At 40.5% G+C, this 12,911-nt stretch overlaps 1 protein-coding gene and 1 long non-coding RNA gene across 3 annotated transcripts in view; one reads left to right on the plus strand and one right to left on the minus strand.

The window, feature by feature from the left end:
- LOC143895942 (uncharacterized) overlaps nucleotides 1-7,317 on the plus strand; it is a 321,026-nt gene extending 313,709 nt beyond the window's left edge. The window contains exons 6-7 of the long non-coding RNA XR_013256505.1: nucleotides 5,832-6,023; nucleotides 6,592-7,317. This is a non-coding gene — a long non-coding RNA (uncharacterized LOC143895942). The remainder of the gene's footprint in view (nucleotides 1-5,831; nucleotides 6,024-6,591) is intronic.
- Sli (slit guidance ligand) overlaps nucleotides 1-12,911 on the minus strand; it is a 322,647-nt gene that overhangs the window by 305,408 nt on the left and 4,328 nt on the right. The gene's annotated exons all lie outside the window — the stretch shown is intronic.

Consider the following 12,911-nt stretch of genomic DNA (forward strand, 5'->3'; position numbering starts at 1 on the left):
CAATTGATAGAAATATTATAACACAAATGTATTATGCAATAATATACATTAATAAATAATAAATCCTATATTTTTAAATTTAAACATAAATGAAAAGATAGAAGAGATTTTGTACGAGGATAAAATCGCACATAGAAAAGAAAGAATTTTCTTTCAAAAATCAAACTATTGAAAGAGAAGAGTTCCTATTTCCAACAAAAGCGATGAATTCAGCAAAAATCCCATTTAAAAATAGACGCAATCAAGGAATTAAATTCAAGCAATTCGTATCATTATGGGCAATGGCGTGCGCATTACACGAAGCTTTAAAGTTTCGTCGATATTTCATCAAGCCCTGTAATTAACCGGTAAAGCACGCAGAAGTTTTTTAGCCGAGTTCGCGTTGTCGAGAACAAAACTGAATTCTAAGTTAATTAGTTCCCCGCCATTTACGTAAGTGCCGGCTAGGTAATTGTTTGCTTTCATTTCTTTCTCGACCCGGTCGTCGGCCTACCGCAGAGTTTTTCCTCTGGATAATCGGCCTGGTTTCCGGAAAAATCCAACGCGGCCAGAACACGACGGTGTCTATAAATCGCAAAGCCACCACACGAGTATCGAATATCGACAACGCGGACTCGCCGCTATTTCCCGTGTTTTCCACGAAAACGCACAAAATCGCACGTTTCGCTTACGTGTTCAAAAGCGGCGGACACAATATCTTCGACGGCGCTAAATCATCTCGCGGCGTTGTTCGGATTAAATGGCATAGAAGTGTTGCATATGAAATTCGCGCAGTGCATCATCTTCTTTGATGCGCCCCTAACCCGCGCCACGTTATTTACAATTTCCTCCTGACGCCCTTCGTGCGCGTGTACGTACATTTTACCCCACGAAATCAGTGCGTGTTCTTGCAAAATTGCGAGCCAGAGAGAACCAAATATATTTCAGATGAGAATCGGAATCGTTACAGTTTATAATCCGTAGTGTCGATAAATTCAGAAAATGAATTATGTCAAGGCTACATGTCTTGTACAAATCGGGATATGAATCAATTATAACAAGATTTACTATAATAGCATCAGAGTCCCTTTTCTCTTAATTAATTAATATTAATAAATAAAGTGTTAAATCATTTTCTGAAAAATGTTTGAACGAAATGTCTACTTAAACGATTTTGTAACCGAGTAGTTTTGAGAACGTCAAGATTATAAATAAACGACCTAGATTTTTCGATCAATATTAAATTACCTTTTAACCCAAGAAAACTTTAATTCACAACTCATTTCTAATTATGTTGAGAGTTGAGATATACTTAACGTAGTTAGAAGTACAGCAATAATTGTTTTTAATTATAGCATGATACGATTGACAAGATCCTCAACAAGATATCCTAAATTCATTTAGCAATCTGTAGAAGAAATATGCGCACTTCAGCATTAATACCATTACCATATTATTCTGGGTCTTTCAAACGTGGAATTAAAAATCGCTCGTTAAAGTGTTTTCACAGATTCCGGTAGAAATTACACTGACGATGCAGAGACCTCAATCATTTGCGAACAGAATTGCCCGAGGTGTTTCCCCAACGCTGATTTTCCAGACAAACTGATGGCACCGCGTCCATTATCGCTCCAGATTGCGATCGTGAACAGCTTCTATCATCGATCGTCGAAAACCCAATGACAATATATGCAACCGCCGATTATACATCTCGTTCATCTCAGGGTAGAAAATTGGTTTATTGCCGAGATATAATAACAACGATCATCGATACGACATCGATTATCGTTCCTATCGTCGATCCCGAAACGCTTCTCTCTCCCTCCTCAACATTCTGACGTTCGAGAAGATGCCGCGTCATTTCGGGCTGCGATATCGGCGCGACGGGAACGCTCGTCGACGTCAGGATACCTGACGTTTTATCTGGTGCGTACCCACGGCGCGATAGGGCGTCTTCTTTTTTTCTTCTCGTTCCCGTTGCCGAAAGGTCGTCCCGCTATAAGGGATGGTAATTTTCCCGAGGAAATGATATCCCGAATGAGCGAAGCGCCATTACCGATAAGACGTATAAATACTATGTCTCCCGTTGCTGCTCCCGGAGGTATATAGGTACCCGACACAGAAGAATCTGCCGTCGTCGAGGCGTGTATCTCACCGGCGAGACGTAAATGGACAGACAGCGCAGTCCAGACTTTAATAGACCGCAGATGCGTTTTATTTCTCCCGCGTTGTGCTTTTTCCCCCCTCGGTATCTTCGCGCTTTGCTCTGCCTCGTTCCATTATTTCTCAACTCCAACCGCAGCTTTTTCGTACATAGCTTTTCTCCCGTATGTCTCACTGCCGCTTCCGTTATACCCTACCACTTTTTTCTCCTCCTCCAACGCGGCATGTCCCCCGTCGCTTAGATTCAGTAAAAGAAACAATAATGGTCTGGACGCGAGGAGAAACTGGTTTCGATTCTTCCTGTGTGTGTCGGCGAGAGGCATTCGATGGCATCCGCTCGCTCGCGACGCGTCGCCACGTTAGGTAGGGGAACGGGAAAGGGGGATGGGGTGAATGGACGGAAAGAAGTCCTCGGCCATCATAACTTAATCCGGGCTTACGACCAAATTCTTTAAGGATTGGCCCGGCCCTCCGATGCCTCTGTGTTCTTCGATCGATCTCCCGCCTCCCGCGTACGGAGGCGTCGCAAAATCTCTTTAATCCTCAACTTCAAGAGCATGATTGAGAATCATGTTCGATGCTCTTTAAAAGTAAATCAATTTCGCGACGGCTGTAAGTCAGTATTAGTTACGGTTAGGAAGGAGACGTTCGACACGGCCGATTAACATCGGGCTTTTACGCGGCGAGATCAAAAACCCGTTATCGCGGCATTCGTATTGTACATGACAGGTCGACTAAAAGTGCGTTGTTAAAAGATTATTCCCATCGCCCCATCGCGCAAAGATAGTGACGCGCGATATGAATGTGCGCATATGGTAACGCGATATACATATATGATGCAATTGAAAGCGCGCTGCTCAACGTTTCTTTGTCAAATAATGACGTAATAACATATAGCCAGGTGAATTCTGTACCTCGTGAAAAATACATCAATAATCATTGAGTCAACTTTAATAAGTCGACGAACGGATAGCTCATTATCAGTAGTAGGGGTATAACGTATCAATCAAACGTCAGATTTTTTTTATCCTATAATATTAGTACGCTCTTTTCAGGTGAATTTAATATCTCGCACTTTAGAGCGCCCTCCACGTTTTTGACCGGTCCCCCGATCAATCACTTTCGATGATTCAGTTAATTGTGACACATCGACCGCGCGATGAATCGTCCGGCGACAACCGGAGGCGTTATAGGGTAGGCGACGACCAAAAAGATCTCCAACGGAGCACCGTCACTTGTTTTGACAGACGCCAGAGATATACGAATGCATTTTGTTTGCTCATCTTTTCTTGGCCGACCCACTTCCTTTCGGTCCTCCATCATCGTGTCCCCTTCTTCTCGTCCTTGTTCGCTTTCAGTTCTTGCCGTCCGCCTCGTCTCCGTCTTCCCTTCCTTTTGGACTTCTTCAATCCTCTGGCTCACCCTCCGCATGCATACACTTATTTTCTTTCTCGCCACTGCCTGGCATAAATCTTGTTCGCGCTCGACGCCGAAGATTCGGCGCTCGCGTTTAGGCTTTCAACGCGCACATGAGTGCACCGAGATATCCTGTTGATTGAAGTTGAATCCGAAGAAAAGGGGAGATCGTGTCGTCATCGTTTCATCGACGATTTTCGTCACTCGATTTTTAACTGTGCTTACGCTTGTAGCAGATGTAGCATTTATTCGAGACAAGACTGATGTGAAAAATTTTTGTAAGTTGTTTTCTTTACAATTTTTATCGTGTTGCTAAGTTATTGCGATTACCGTTATAGCGGGTGTTAATATTATTTGTCAAAAATCAACATGCATAAGCTATTCTGGTGATATGTAGAGCCCCATGAGTACAATGTCACTATTCGAGTCCTCGTTATGCAGCCATGGAGTGGCAAGTAATGCATCCATAATCAACATTTCCTCAACGACTGCATGCGCATTCGTTAGCACTACAATAAAGGTGCGACCGATGTAATTGGAATAAAAATCGGAGCAGTTGGCAGTTGCCCCGGATGTGCCCCCTTAATTCCCATGGTCCCATTACACGAATTTCATATGGTATCGACTGCCGGAGTTACACGATTGTCAACCTGACGAAATTCGCACGACGATCCCCCCAGGTGTGCTCGTCGTGACTCTCGGCACGATCCACGAGAATAATAAAAGGTTCTCAGGACCACGGAGCACGGAATTGAGCTCCGAGCTCCCGGCGGGCGGTCGGTATTGTCCGAAAAATGTGAATCGGGATCAGAGAAAGCGGGAAGCGGCGCAATATAAATGTTAATGCTACTGGACTTGAAAAGGCAAGGATGCGGATCTTGCGCGGGGCGAGAAGGAAGGTTTTAAAAAGGCACGTCGGAAAGAAACGAAGACGTTACACGGACTCGCGCACGGATGCTGGCACGGCCGGTATCCGCCCATCGGGAAAACCGCGAAGTAAATACATGGAAATGTCTGTTATATTAGAGAGAGAGCGACGTTTTATTTTTCTTTCACCGCGATTCCACCCGCGTCCGCCCTCTCCTTACATCCAGCGTAGAGAGTTTTAAGACCGAACGAAGAGTGAGCGAAGCCGTACTTGAAATACGCTGTCACGCGTAGTGGAATGCGCGCGCGCAAAAAGCAATACAAGAGTACACCACCGTGTAAGCTACGTTTCTCGTTTTCTCCCTGTTCCTCTCTCCCCCTGAGTGGGCTTGTAACGTGACGCTGTAATAAATTTTGGCGACCGAGGCAGCCGCAACAACGTTTTCGCCGCACTTGCGTGGCCGTCCCGCAGAAAAAGAATTCCCGGCGGCCCGCGTGCGCCAGGCATTCTCCTTCACGTCTCTTCCTCACCCGGTCGCTCTTTCACCCGCGACCGCGGTACTTACCGACCTTTTGAAGGTAGCGTTCCACCCCCGCGCGCACCTTTTCATTTGCATGCGCCACGTGATTCATGTTTCTCGTCGGCGGACGCGCGGCGGAGTTTCGCCTCCCGGGGCGGAGGACATGATCCAAAAGTCCAGGGGCGTGTTTCGCGCGGTGAAAACGCGGCGTGTCGTGCATCCCATTCGACCGTGCGGCTCTCTCTCTCTCTTCTCGCTCCTATCTATTATTTACATTCGCGGTGTCTGCGGGCATATCGTCGAGATTTCAGGCATTCGAAAAATTCGCCCGTCGAGTATCCTGGGGAACGTCAGGGATTCCGAGCGCGGGATAGGCATGGAAATTAAGAGGGCAGGACTATGCGAGTGCGGCGCCCGAGAGGCGAATCCCCTCCTGATGGCCGGATTGCTATATATTAAACGAATATACGCGCGAAGCTTATTGTGAGGGAATAAGTGTCGTCATGGGAACGAAAATTCTTTCTAAATCGTTGCATTTTCTGATATTTATATATACCTGACAATGAGAATAATCTAAGAATAATTTACCAAGAACAATTTTTTGATAATAATAAGATTTATTTTTCATTGCAAACTATTTTTTCTCATTTATTACGAAATACTTTTTTTCCTTGATCTATCATAGAACGCTGGATATATTCGTGAAAAGATTCAAAATTAATACGAGCAATAAAGACATTAAACATGCAAGCACATAAAGAAATAATATGTGCCAAGAAGATAGAATATTTCATTATTAAAGATAACTCTTCGATTAGCTCGTCCTATAATCTTATACAAAACCGCCCACTTTAAATGCGTCGTTACCATCGTTGCCTTCAACAGGTTCTCCGATTGAAAATCCGAAATCTACCGATCTCGGCGACGTCTCGGCTTGGATCTATGGAAGAGCCAACCAGAATTTCTATGGGCACATAATCCGCCGACAATGGGCGGCATCTAAACGGAGATTTATCTATTGACAACGGAGAACCTATGCTCAGATCAACGCCGTTTTGGGTAAATCGATCGTACAAGGTACCTAAGCCTTAATTCTGATTTATCGACAATCTGCAGGCTTTGACTATGGCGAAAGTCTTCATCATCGGAGTAAGTCGGTCGCGAACGAATCGATTCGTTATTAGCCTATATTACTTTTAGATTGTAATCTCTTGTGATGACGTTCAATCTGGAATTTCTCTATCAAATCTCCCGAATTGTGCAATTTCACAAATCATAGTTAAGCAATGACGAATTTGACCTAGAATATTATTGTAACATTTATAGACATTGTAGTATCATAACTGAATCGTCAAATTAAAGATATTAATTTTGTCAAGAGAGAAAGGTATCAGCTACTTATATAGATATTCAAATATTGTAATCTACCATTTTTTTAAATAATGAATCATGATAATAATTTGTTTTATTAAAATGTATCTTTATATCAGAACTAAACTGTTCTTAATTACTTTTTTAAAATAATAGGACAATGACGAATCGAGATGTAGTTTGCGATCGATTTAGGTACGTCAGTAATTTCTTAAAACAGGCTATATTCTAAGTTCTTTATTTTTCTTCTCTCTTTCTCTCTCTGTTTCTAAAGCTTCTCATTGTGTTATATCAATTCACCATGGGACTATAGTTACTCTTGAAGTTTCTCGGGACGCCTAGATACACAGGTCGTGAACTTGTAAAGCATTCCGCAGAACGGAAGACAGATGTTGGAGTCTGCTGCGGCAGCCACCGAATTTTGGAAACGTGCCCGTGCATGCGGGTACCGATGAACGCGGGACGAATACAATATTCTACAAATTCGGGAATGCCGACCGTCAATGCATGGTCACGTGCCGCACGCGTCTGGATCTACCTGCATGTGATAATTAATTCAAAAAGCTTCAAAACTTGCCGCAACTGCGAATACTGAGAATGATGCCCGTATACGTAAAACCGGCCCGAGAAGCATCCGCGTTCGCCCAGCGGGGATGCTATTATGTCGAAAACGGAGACGGAGGTCGTGAAACGTGAAAAAATGTGACGGCTCCTTTCGGTAATTCATTGTTTGTGCCTTCTCGTCGAGAAAATCCATTAATTTTTTCCGATAGATCGATTATCTCTTTATTGAATACTGCTATATAAATATTTCATATTTATTTTGCTTTAAATATTTAATGCACACATATGAACTGCGCGTAACAAAAACAAGACACAATATTATTATTAAAGATTTGGAACTTCTACTGTTTGTTAAGAAATAATTAATAAAGAAATGTAAGGAAAAAATTTAAATAAAAAGCAAAGCGACTTTGAGAAAGTGCAAATTGTGTAAACATATTCTATTGATTCTATATATCTTATAAATTAATTATTTATCACTGATAATCTTTTTTAATACTTTTTAGTTTTATGTCATAATAATAAATTATCAAGCTCATATATGACTATTGTATTTTAAAAGTTACAATTTCACAAATAAAATACGATGCTGGAATTATATGAAAAAAGAGATGTAACAAGCATTTGTGAATTATTCTGAGCGACAAGAGTTTGATTGTACCAGGCGTAGAGTACAGATGGAATATATTGTCAGGAGTAGTACTATGCGTACATACTTCCGCGCGCAACGCAATAAAATGCAATAAAAATGTAATTTCCGTGGCCTCTCTACTTGATCCGAAAATAGATAGCCGCAATTTTTCACCGCGAGGGCGGTCAACGGGACAATATCTGATGGAAAGTCGAAGGTGTGTAAGATCCGACAACGTGAAAAAATGTAGCCAACCCTTTCCCAAATAATTCTTTGTTTGACCTGCGCACTTTCACGTCCGGGAAAGCCATTAATTCCGCTGTCAGAATGGATCGAGCAGAACCAGGTAGAAAATCGTTACGCTCAGACATATCGACACCCTTCCTGAATTCCGATAGAAGCTGCACAACGTCTAATGGAAGTTTCGCGGATTTCGATGGAAAGTGCACCCCCTATATACGTTCAATGCAGACAATAATGAAAAAGAGCGCACTCGGAATGTGAGAAGAAGTCACGTATGAATACGCCATATCGATCTTCTCATACATTATGCAATACGGGAATAATGTTCAGACATGACTTTACATGAACTTTAATTCCTTCTTACGCATCACGAATTTCATAAAAATTATTGCAAAAAATAATAATATGGAATATTTGTCAATTTATACCTCTGAATTATTAAACTAATTTTCAGAAATTTTTGCTAGAAATTAAAGTGCAGCGAGAGTAATTTATAAAATCACGATTTTTTTAATTCGAACTTATTACATATTCACTTTGAGAATCGACATACACTTTTCGCAGATACTGTACCCGCAGCAAGGCGCCGCCGGTATACTAATTACAATATATCTCGATCGATCCACACTGTAATCGGCCGTAATTGTTGTTGGAGTGATGATTAATTGTTGTGAGTCGATGCGTACACCGGCAAGCGCGCGTTACGCACGACAGGTTGGTGTGTCATTATAAATAATCATACAAATCATTTCGCTGGCACCTCGTTTATCATTAGGTTAATTATCGATGGTTGAATTAATTATAATGTTGACGGATTCTGACAGCTAGACAGGGGTTCACTAACGGATCTTCGTCGACTTGGTGTATTTTGGAGAGCTGTTTGTCGTCAGTTAATTATCGAAACGACAGGAGACCGATCGAACGGATTCAGGGCGTGAAACAAGTCATTTTTTCCCCAAAAATTTTCAAGGTCTTGAAATGTCTCGATAGTTTGAAAGTTTTGAGAAGTTGCCAGAGTTTTGAAAATCCTTCAGAGTTTCCAGGTCTTTGAAAGTCTCGACAAACTTGAAAGGCAGTTAACGTCGTGAAAGGAATGAACGCGTGCAATATTCTATGAAATATCACTATTCGCAGTGCATAGAATAATTCATATAATTATATAATATTCGCAATAATTCGCTATTAATTGTAACATTTTCACTTTTTTAAAATTAGAACAAAATTAGTTAATGATAAACTCTGTAGAAAAATTTATCATACAGATAATGATTTGCATGTAAGACATGTAACATTTCATAAAGTATTTTTGCACGTATAAAGAGAAATATAATATATTTTTTTTCTGACCATAGTTTTGATATCATTTCCATCACGCCAAAGTGGGATTGTTCGAAATAAGTCAACCACATCAACGAGCGCGCTTTCGGTGGAATAAGGAAAAATTTTACGCCTTGAACGCAAGATCTTCCGTCTGCATTTACATAAATATTCAGCCGGAATCTCGGTATATAGCGCACTTTTAACACCGCGCCGTGCGAAGTTGGTTCGTTCGTCCCGGCGAACTTGGTGGAACATTATTGCATTTTATATTTCGCGGGTCTAAGGATGCATGCCCGAGTCGGGCCAACTCCACTTTTTCGCGTATGAGTCTAAATTAAGGTACGTGAGAGATTCGCCCGAAGGTGCCGTAAAATATTCGTGGCAATCCCCGCGCCGCCGCGCTACTCACCCCCGTATACTGCGGCAGCAAAACGCCGCAGCCCCTACTATCCCCGCTACGACACGCTGTAACTACGTACCACGACACATCTACCGGTATATTATGCGCGATGTCGGTGAGGTAACCCAAATAACTGCGTGCGATGGAAACCACCGAGTGCGTTTTCCGTATAGACGGTACCCTGTCGCTCCGCTTCAAAATTGCTGGGCGTTTATAAACGATTTTGTAGGCGATCTCTATCTCACTCACTGTCTCCGTCCCTCGTGTGGCGGAAAGGTCCCAAAGCGCAACGCGCGAACATCAAAATGAAAATATTTGTGTAACCCTCGGCGCGACGTGATCTCATCGTCGTAACTCCCCTAGCAGAGCGATATTGTAAAATACAGGGTTACGTATCAGACGATTCTACGGTATATAGACTTCCGCGACCGTCTCGAGAATGTTATTTCGCATCCGTTGAAAGTCCCGAAATTGAACTGGTGTAAATTTTTCGTTAAATTTCGATCATGTTACGAAAATTTTTATATTAGTGATAGATAATATTTTTAGTTGCATAGATTAAATTGTTTAATTTAAGATTTATAATTATATCAGCTTTAATTTATAATTTGCATAAAATATGTATACACATTAACATAATATTAGCTTCATATAAAAAAATCACTTTTGCGAATTTAAAAATTAATACAATTTTAATATTAAAAAACCGTAAAAAGAATTGCAGATAAAAAAACAAACCTTCTTACCTTTAATTTAACCTATTTAACCTATTTAACGAAATATATAGATTAATAGAAAATTATTATTGAATCGCGGTACTGTTGAACCGTCCTGTATATCACTTTCTCACATTTCCCATTCCGTGAAGCGAGTACGGTAGTTTCACGCCGCTCGAGCAACTATGCGGATCGCTGCATTGCACTCGAGGAATCTGAAGGGAACTGACTACATATCTTACCCGATTTCACACGTCGCGAAACATGGGATTGCGCGTAAAAAAATCTAATTAAAACCATTGATCGTCACGAGGGTCACCAACTTTCAACATTTGCCAGCAATTACGCGACCGGACTGAAAAAAGGCATGCTTGAAATATGCTAATTAAATCCGAGTGCGTATCACCTTTATTTCGCAAATCTCCTTTGTTTTTCTTTACGTTCAAAATGTTACAGAATAAAACAGTGTAAAACTATGAATTTTATCTTTTTAATTGAGAAGTGTCACGAAAATAGAAATATTTTTAGTTGAGTTTCGTAAAAATGACTTTACTAAAATAATTGTAATGTTATTTGAATTTTTGTGGTTGTAACGTAATATATTGTACGAGCTTTCCAACGTTATCCTCTTCTAAAATATTATGAACAGTTGATTTTCCAAACATTTCGTTGCTAAATTAAAATACGGCAAAAATGTTTGAAATTGTGAAACATTTTGTTTCTCGGCGTTCTTATATTAATAGCCGCTTCATGTTTTTTTTAATAGCCTTTTCATTTTTATAAAATCTATATCTTCAACAACGCGTGATATACAAATATTACGATATATGTAGTACGTTATTACAATATCATGCACGCATTGCTGCAGGTTTTTAAATCGATTTGTAAAAAATGGAAACGCGAGGTATTCGTTTGAACGACTAATCAGCAGCTCCACTATGGAATCGTAACAGTTAATTGAGAGATATTCGACGAAAAAAATTTATTTCGCGTAGACAATAAAGCATCACCAACAGGGAAATATGTATTCGGTGTATGAACGAAGATAAAATCTGACTCCCCGAAACGTTTGAAAAATGTAAATATCGAAAGCGGAGATGTATCAACAACTGCTACGTGTCGATTTTAATATTTATCGCATCGTGATGCAGTAGCTGCAAGTCGCGGTACAGAATGTAACCAAATGTGAGACGTCCGTTTTACGGACGTTAGTTCGTTGAATGTTGGTTGGTGGAATATCGTATCGGAGCCTTGCCCAAACACTCAGCCCGCGTCGGTAGATGTTTAGCTTACCGTATACACTGTTTACGTAGCTTAATCGAAAAATCATAAGTGCGGGCGATACCAGTAGACGTACGGCTATTATACAACGGTGCGCTCGCCATTCGTGGAAGCGGAACGCTGCCGCAAGCGAAGCTTGCCAGAAGCGGAACGCTGCGCAACATCGGCCTCCAGCCCCTATTTATTTGTGAATTTTTTAATAGCACAAGAAAGAATACGTTGCGTTTGCTACGTTATTGTCTATACGTTATTTCGTCGAAAAATTGAATATAAAACTAGTGACGTGTGAAAAGTTTTATATTTTATTCTTAACGGTATAATAACGAATATAGAGAATGAAATCGTTAAGTGGAAAATTTGCAAAAAGCAAATTTTGTATTTAGTTTTTCACCAATGTTTCCTTTAAACCGAAATTTTCTTGCAATGTTTTCTTTTAAATTAAACGAAATCGAAGATATTTATACATTAATACATATATAACGAAATTAAAAAATTATATTACGGAAGGAATGAAATATGTCTCTTTTTAGACTTTTTAAAGTCTATTAGAATGCTCTTTGTCTTCGGTACAATATACACCCTATTACTGATTTCAATTAATGATTAATGAAATGCATGATGTTATCAGCAAACATTATCTATAATAACATATTTCGTGACACGTTATTGTAGAAAGTTCTGCTAACGTGGTGTAGGATAATTGCGAGTTTGACACGGTATCAAGATAATTTAATTCAACATGTTATATTGAATATATGTATACGCATTGATGTATGCGCTGCCAGAGTCTTCTGCAACAGTGCGTTAGATCATATACATCATATACATCCTAGTTTAGAATCGTCCCTGGAGATTCATTCGAACTACTGATAGCGCACTATGGCTGGTAGTGACACCAATCAATGTATAACACGAGAACGTTTAGCCATCCTCAGGCTACGGATTTAGATAGGGTTAACTATGAAGAGGGAAATCTAGTTGCTTCGGTCCCTAATTATCCCAAGATCGACTCGCTGCGGCTGAACAGGAACAGGTATAAACAGTGATTCTCAATTAGAGAGTGATCAAAGTGAGCCATCTCTATATAGCCCGGAACGAAATATTTCTCCTATAGTTAACGATTTTATGCGGACGTTTATCGTAGCTTGATGACAAATTAACCCTAGCTCGCCACATTCCGGTCCAGTGGACCACTCAACTTTTTCAGTTTTCTAATTTTCACATAATAACATAATTTTCTAGTTTTCTTATAATAAGTTTAGTTTAAACTCAAATGATTTTCTTGATTTAATATTATTATAAACATCTCTCTCTCTCTCTCTCTCTCTCTCTCTCTCTCTCTCTCTCTCTCTCTCTCTCTCTCTCTCTCTCTCTCTCTCTCTCTCTCTCTCTCTCTCTCTCTCTCTCTCTCTCTCTCTCTCTCTCTCTCTCTCTCTCTC

Source organism: Temnothorax americanus, unplaced genomic scaffold, assembly GCF_048541705.1.
Source record: "Temnothorax americanus isolate GAGA-0224 unplaced genomic scaffold, ASM4854170v1 Scaffold17, whole genome shotgun sequence".
In the NCBI taxonomy this organism is placed as follows: Eukaryota; Metazoa; Arthropoda; class Insecta; order Hymenoptera; family Formicidae; genus Temnothorax; species Temnothorax americanus.